The sequence below is a fragment of the Vespula pensylvanica genome, chromosome 9, assembly GCF_014466175.1.
Source record: "Vespula pensylvanica isolate Volc-1 chromosome 9, ASM1446617v1, whole genome shotgun sequence".
NCBI lineage: Eukaryota > Metazoa > Arthropoda > Insecta > Hymenoptera > Vespidae > Vespula > Vespula pensylvanica.
Window position 1 is genome coordinate 3,232,491 of NC_057693.1, and position 8,759 is coordinate 3,241,249.

Consider the following 8,759-nt stretch of genomic DNA (forward strand, 5'->3'; position numbering starts at 1 on the left):
TGTTATCTTATTCGTAATACCTTGATTATATTAAAACTAACAAAATTTATAATCCGGATTTTTAAGACTTTTAAGAGAATAAGAACAAAAAGCTAAGAAATGAACAGTTACTTTTTACCATTGAAATTAAGAGAATAACTCATCAGGTAAAGAGGAGAAAAGATGAAATCGCCAAAATCATTGTAGACAAGAAAGTACATAAAAAACTATCGAAATGCCGTAATAACAAACGTTTTATACAATAATAAATGGAATGAATAAAACTGTAATGTCATTAAACTATGATAATCTAAATTGCTTCACTTTTATAGATGGCGAGTACTCGATAGAATAAATGGTACAAATTAAGAAAATCAGAATAGCAGAGTTTAATATTCGGGAAGTACATACTGGATATATTATTTGTAATATGTAACGTGATTGTTTTTGAAAATAGCAAAATACTTCTAAAACAATATGTTTAATTCAATATGAAATAGTTGAGTTAGTGAAGATTACAACTTATAAATAAAAATAATCAACAAATTAAATTGATATTTTTTCCGACTGAAAATCTCATTTTTACGGTGAAAATATATTTCATGACGAAGACAAATACGCACAGTAATCTATAACAGTGTTAATATTGGATCTGTATTTTTTGCCGATAGCGTGAAAACTAATGGTACCTTAATTAAAAACAACATTCATTATTTTGTGAATCATAAAATTTGATTACTTTTGTAAAATTGTATGTTAGTTACCCAATACAATACTTAGCCATAGTAACAGTACAAAATTTGATTTAATTGAGAAATACGCAGAATTTAAGTAGGGCCTTTATACTATAATATAAATATAGTAATATAAATATAGTAACCATAATACTTTGACAAATATAATTACTATAAATTGTATAAATAAGACATTTATTTCAAAAAAAGTATAATTATGAGTTCACGTAAAACGTTTGCTATTTATGCATATATTCATTTCGATCGTGTGAAATATTCTAAAGAAGATAAATACAATCTTATGTCATCAGAAAAATTATAACTATATAAATTTATAAATTTTATTATATATTCTTGTATCTATAGAAAGTAGCTATAAAAAATAATCAAGAACATGAAATAAAAATATGAGTTAACCACACATTATTGTTATACACAAAGAAGCACTAATTTTTTTTAAATTAACGTTACATAACGATATTTTTTGCTGTAAGATGATCGAAAGTTCTAACCAGTTATTTGAGATAAATAAAGAAAAAATACTCGAATAAATGGAAAGTAAAAACACTTTGCGCCATTTATGGTTGCTAATATATAATATTTATGTGTGATTTATGGTGAATGTTCGAAAAAAATATGAGATTTTAGTTTTATTTGATAAATTTACATTAAACATTAAATATTCAACATAAAACATTAAACATTAAAAACATGTAAACATTAAAATAAAAGAATACACTTACAATATACTTCTAATATATGTATAATATATCGGATTCTTTACACTTTGATGTGCTTTGAATGAGCTTGGTCGATAATCTTTATAAGTAGTAAACAATATCGCACCACATTATAAATGATGCTGCTTTTCGGTATTTGCGATTGTTTATTAGAATATGATATATATTGATTGAAGGTATAGAAAAGATTCTTATTTCAGAATTGCTTGAAAGATTGCTTCCAAATTTTGTGTACACTTTAGTGTACTAGAATTCAATCTCTATTAGAATTAATTAGAAACTTTTTTTTTTATTTTCTTAACCGCTAAAGATACGAAATACACATACACACATACACAATCTGTAGGTGGTTTCACAAGATAAGCATGGTGAAATGACTTTACGTTTTGGAATTTATGAAGATATTTAATAAGAAATTGAACTGATATTTATGTGGAGATGATGGGATGAATACGAAATAACGAGACACAACTTGATGAAACAAAAATAAGTATATTTTATGGCATAATCTTACAAAAGACTTCGACCTTTCTTCTCGATAACATAAACAAGATAAAAATCTATGCGTTCATTTAGTCTACCAATCCAAGACTAATTAATACAAAAAACATGAACTCTTTTGTAAACATTGACAATTTATTAAAAAATAATTTTACGATATTAAGAGATCTTGTTAATCATTTTTGAAACGGACTTTTTTCTAGATTTTTACTTCCAATATCCTACTATGCATTGAAGTGAGTAGTGCATCAGCCTTCTGTGTGTTGTAAGGGTTTTGTCTTTTCCTCTCTTTCTTCTTCTCCCTTCTCTTTAAAACATCAGGGTCCATGACGAAGCCAATTCTGTGGAAGGTCCGGCGGTCTCATCCGTCTCTTCCTTCCTTCCTTTGGTGTCCTTTGACGGATTGACTTTCCTTGCAAATGGAGTTTGATTATCCAAACTTCGTTGAGGTAGTGTGACCGGTGCGTACGAAATCTAAGTTACGGCATCTGCTCTCTCCAGCTTTTCTCTTCGCCTGTATCTTAAAGGTTGACGTATCTAATTAGGAGGGCGTTCATATTCCTCTTTTCTTCCTTCATCTTCATAAATTTTGTTCCATAAAATCTGCCATTTATTTCATAATCCCCTGGAAGGTATCTTTCTTACATGCTGTCACCTTAGGGTTTGTTAACAGGAAATGCTTAATTGTAAACAGTTTGTTGTAAACATAGTTTAAACGCCTGTCGAGATCTTCTTCCGTCATCTGAAGATGGCGCGTGAGAGAAACAATATCCCTTTCCATCCCATATTTAGTGTCCTTAGTCATTGTTTCTCTCGTCTCGTTTGCCCACTTCCACCAGCTACTTTGGAAGAATGTAAGACTATGGCTAGGAGCTGATTACTTCCACTTTTATCAAGCCTTTTCGTTGATTCTGTACATCCTGTTCTTCTCTTTCTTGCTATAGTTTTTGTTGTTTTATTGTTGCTTTAATTTATCTATATTAATTTATCCATTTAATTTATCCATAAGTAATGTGATTTAGGACGTTTCGCCCATCATGGGACCATCTTCATGCCGATATTTTATGCTAGTTACGAGTATGGAAGCCGAGAAACGGTTTATCAGGCAAACCCACTCTGTCCGTACCGATGACTTTACTTTAAAATGTTTACGAATTTGATGCTCTTGAAATCTGCTGCTAAAGGTTTAACGTTATCCCTCTCATGTGTAAATTATCCTACAATTATCCAAGCGTAGGGGCTGTCTACTTCAAACTAGAGAGTGCTGTTTTTCTCTAACAGACAAGGCGTATGAGGAAATATTTGAATAATCCTCCATACATATGCTCGGAGGCTTTCGTTCCAACTCCCAGATTGGCTCCAGCCAGAAAACGACCAGCAGTTTTCTACGTTTAACATGTTGCTACGGTTTGTACCAAAGCCGTAGAGATCGGGTATTGACATAGTCATCTCCGTACTACTACTCTCTGCTGCATACATGCTTATAATCACTAGTACATACTGTTTTAATGTCGGTTTAATTTTTCTTTTTTATGGGAAATATATGATCTATATTGACGATTAGAAAAGAGACGTAGATCTATGTGCAAATATTTCTTGTTTTCCAGACAATTTCTTACGTATGCCCCTATCTTCTCCCTCATTTTTGAAACTAATAATGTTGAATAACAATCTGTCATGTCTTTTTTAATTCAGTTGAAATCTGCGTTCCTATCATAATCTGCAAGCAAATCAACAATGGTTTTGAGATTAGTCTTCGGAGATTAGCCTTTGCTTAATGAATAAAAAGATAATTTCAAAGATAATAAAAAGAAAATAATCAAAACCACGATAATGCCATTGAGTAGAATAAAACGGCTAACGGATAAAAACTATCATCCATGCGCAAAAACTAGCACGTATATTGGCGATACTTGGCATTATAAAATTATTTTAAAAAAATATAGAAAATGTCGAAGTATTAATTTCCTATAATGTCAGAATCCTCTGAAGGGAAGGCCAGAAGATTAGGGGAAACAATTAGAATTAGAACAAAGAACAATTACAACCCTTAGATAAATAAGCGGGCCAATTTCTAATGGAAAATAAAGCGAGAGATATATGGAATACATTAAAACGAGTGGATACTGGGAAAGTGGGGAAAAGACAAATAGACTTTGAATTCGAATTGAAAAATATGAGTATTTACTGGAACAAATCAGTGAAGTTTATCCTTTAAAATAAATTTCTAAATTTAGAAATTTCTTCTAAATCAGAGAATATATAGTATAAAGAAAGCAAGCGATATATGTAGTGCATAAAAAGAATTGTAAGTTCAGTCTATAAGTTTGTACAAGCACATAAAAAAGTAGATCACTAAGAGAATCTTTTAAGACGAGAATTTTCAAAGTCGAGAAATTTTACATTAAGAAGCTTCGACAATGCGAGGAAATTCGGAACGTTAGGATAATATACAGAGTCGTACAATGAAATGGATCGAAGATTTTAATGATATTTTGACAAAAGAATGAGCTTTCTTATATTAATATCTATAAAATTTGTATTGTTTTTTAATTTTCTATGGACCTCAAAAATAAAAAAATTAATATGATTGAATGTAAATTGTAGTTGTAACAAACATTTAAAGTTAAACTTTTTAAAGATTGCGTTTGACAGTAGAAAAATGTGCTCCTTTTTGTCGCGATGTCCTAACGTTCTTTTTTAATATTTCTTTTTTTTCTTCAGCAATAAAAAAAAATTGTTTTTTGTTAAGAAGTAATAATTTCAAGTAAAATTATTGCACTTAATATATTAAAAATGTAATTTGTAACGAAACACAACAAATTTTCAAAGTTCTTTATCAATGAATATCTTTTGAGTTTTAAATAGATTCGCATTCGGATAAATTGAGATATTTACAGGATACTCTCCTCCAAATAATTATGTGAAGATCGCTTTCTACTTTGCTTTATTTCAGATTACTGTTTAAATTTATCAGAGTTACGTAATGCTATATCTGTGTTAAATTTCATTTATTTATTGGGACTCCGCGAGATACTAATAATAAGAAACATGAGATAATCATGCTAAGATACTTATTTGTGCTTATTTTCCATCTGTAATTAGTTGAATACAGTGAAATATTACCATTAGAGACTACACAGTAAAATATTCGAAAGGTTTTGTACATAATATTTGAATGTTACGCTTTAATTGTTCTTTCGCTTTATTCGATTTAAGCTTCGTTTTGTATATAGTTTATGCGTATTATATACATATATATTTATTTTGTATCTATTCACTTTATCAATGAAGTTTATATATCTTTTCTGTTATTTTTACATTTATATTACATTTCACTCTACGTATGTATATTTGATAAATACGAAAGTACTTAAATATTTCAGGAAGTACTTTCTAGCAATTAACTGTATTTCTTATTTCCTTTCATTATTCAGATATTAGTAATTTAACGATAATGGAGGCTTTCCGTATACACTAAGACTTGTTCTTTACACTAAGAAATTCATCCAAAGACCGCGATGACTATCTAAGATATGAAATAAATATTTTTTCCAATTTTTCTCAAAAAAATAAGTTTAAAATAATAAGAAAAACCAACTAAATAAACAAACAAAATAAAAATAGTTCAAAAGATATACGGAAATATTACCAGAATCCTCAATTCAGGCAAAATTATATGTCGCCTATATAAAGTGTGTATTTCCATAATTGAATTCAATTGGATCATGTCAAAGTCGAAAGTCACTTGTCACTTGTTATTCATACGTAATAGTTTATTGTGCCTTTGTGCGAGGACTGATTGTGTTCCATATACGATTTCTGTATAAAAGTATTTTATTATTTGTTCGCTTTTTTTATTTTAATAAATTTTCATTTTGCTTTACTTAAATAATTATTGATACCTTACAGAGTAGATTCTGAAAATGGATATAAGGAGAACGAAAATTGAGGGCGTGGCAAGAATGTATGTACGTGCTAACGGATGCAAGATAAGATAACGCGAGCGGACGAATGACCTTCGTTTGATTTATTAACTGTGTTTGATAAGTACATTTGTGTTAAAAAAATGACAATTTTTCTTGTTATGACTAGTATACTCATCATACGAAAAAAAAATTATTTTTTACTATTTAAATTAAAATTTTAGTAAAAATGAAAAAATATTCATAAATTTAAAACATTTAATAATATTTTGAGACAACGAAAAAATAGAAAAAATCCATTCACTCATCAAATTATTTTTCGTTATAATTAAATTGAATTTTATAACAGCTATATATACTCTCTCTTCCATCAGTATATTTGTCATCTTTTCATTTTTGCCACACAATGTAGATACACATTTTTAAAATGGACCTACATTGACCTACCTAGTTAATAGATTAAGAAAGGGAGATTTAGTCAGAGAGATATAACTAGTCTAGGAGATTTTGATATAACTAGATTTTGATATAACTAGTCAAAGAGAGCATATATATTTTAACTTTCGATCTAACCACTTTACTTCTTCACCTTAGACGATCGAAATTATCGAAACGGTAATAAATGAAAAAGTTTTTATATTAAATTTTCAAAAATTATTCATCCGTTCAAAATTCAATTTCTGAACCAGTCATTATCTCAAAAGAACTCGATTGAGACTGACGATACCCGACACATAACAATTGAAATTCATTATATCCTAATAAATTAGCGAGTGCGTACATATAGTTTTGATTATCGGTTCGGTTTACTTTTGTGTTCTTTCACGAAACGATTATGTTTCGTACACGTTTGCACGATATCGATTGGATTGCGTCTTAGTTATGTCTATTGTATTCTTTTAACAATGTTTTATAAATATGTCCGGATTCAGATTTATATATAATACGCTTTTCCCTAAATCAATTATCGGTCAGCTCAAAGATCTTAAAATAATAGTTCGTAGTATCATGATATCACAGACGATTATCGGCAAAATTTACTCCCGACAGAATGTATATTTCATTTTTTGCAAGTAAGGGCAAATTTTTTGACTGTGACTTACTGTTAGGATATAAAGGTGGTAAGGAATTTGCAGAATGCAATATCGATTTTATCGAATTGTTCATGTATGTTTTCCGGAAGAGCAACAGGTATATTCAGAGACTACAGCGAGAAATTTATCAGGTTATAAGAGCAACGCGTCCGGGGGTTACCCTCTTCAGTTCATCAAATGTCCCTTTCTATATCTTTCACGTCTCTCACGTGATTCCATTCTGTAGATATCAACGTAACGATGATATGACCGTGACGTTTCGAGGATATCATTTTAAATATATAGGCACTATACGACATATGTAATAATTAGATGATAATTGTACAGACTAAATAAATAAATAATTATTATTTTATCAGAATATTGTCTATAAATGATATATGATATTATATGAGGTAATATAAATATAAATGAAAGAAATAGATTAATCATAGCAATACGAGCACATTGGTTGCGTCGAATGTGCGCGAGTTGTTTCACTTTCTTTCGCGAAATTTATTTTGATAGAAAAAGTTTAGAACGGAGTGGATAATTGTAAAATGATAAGTTGGAAAATGATAAACGCGCTTCTTTATCTTTTTCACTATGAATATTTTTTATTAGTTTCTAATCTTTAAACTTGGTTGAGTTTGCATACAGCATGATAAAAAAATTGTATACGATATTTTATTATTGATGTATTTGTCAAATATTATACTTGTTATCTATGAAAATAAAATAAACATAATTTAAATTATCGTAGTTTATTAATATTATAGTTTCATGTTCATTACATTTGTTATTATATAAAACAAATTTTTGTATTATAGTAAGATAGAAAAAACAAGTATAATTGAAATATCTCATCATTAACATAACTTTTTTACTCTCCTCATTTTATATTCATACTTCTTCAAAAAACAAAAGCATTTTTCTTTCACGGACTTTTCCGAATTTTTAAATCATTAAACTTCGTATACTTTTCCAAATTTTTAAATCATTAAACTTATGTCATATATTATTAATATTTTATTGAAAACAAATATATAATATCTTGATTTAGCTTATGTCCAATCTAATTAGTTTTTCTTAATCGTAAAGAATTTTTAATTTTTGTCTAAACATTGAAATAATGTTCTATATAGTGCTAGCAATACAATAAAAATAAACATCGTAACTTCTGTACTATCAAATTAACACATAAACACGCTAAATTTTTATTATTTATATTGAACAATCAGAATGAACGATGAAAATATATACATAAACGCTCTCTTGTATAGATTATTTTCTATTATTGATTCAGTGACATATGTTTTATTAATGAATTCCTAAAATATAATGACAATGTTTTAAATTTAATCATATTTGGATTCTTATATCAATATATAAAAAAATATAATCAATCATCTTTACAATTTTGTTGAAATCAAAATTTTCAACGGAACAAATGATTTTACATGCAGAGATTTTGTGCAATTGTAAACTATACCTAGAATGTTCTAACAATACAAATGTATTATAAATATGTTCATAATAAGATTTGACTATAAGATATAAACTATAAGAAAAATACGCATATAAATAGCAGAATTTGTAGAACAAATAATAAAAATTGAGGAAATAAATCAACACGAGTAATTGATTATGTTACAAGCATAGTACACATATTTTTCCATAGGAACGAGTATATGTAGGAGCGAGTGTAGGAGTGAGGTTATTCTGTAGGAGCGTCATTAATCACTACGTTGAGATTATAAATTTTGTTAGTTTTAATATAATCAAGGTATTACGAATAAGATAACA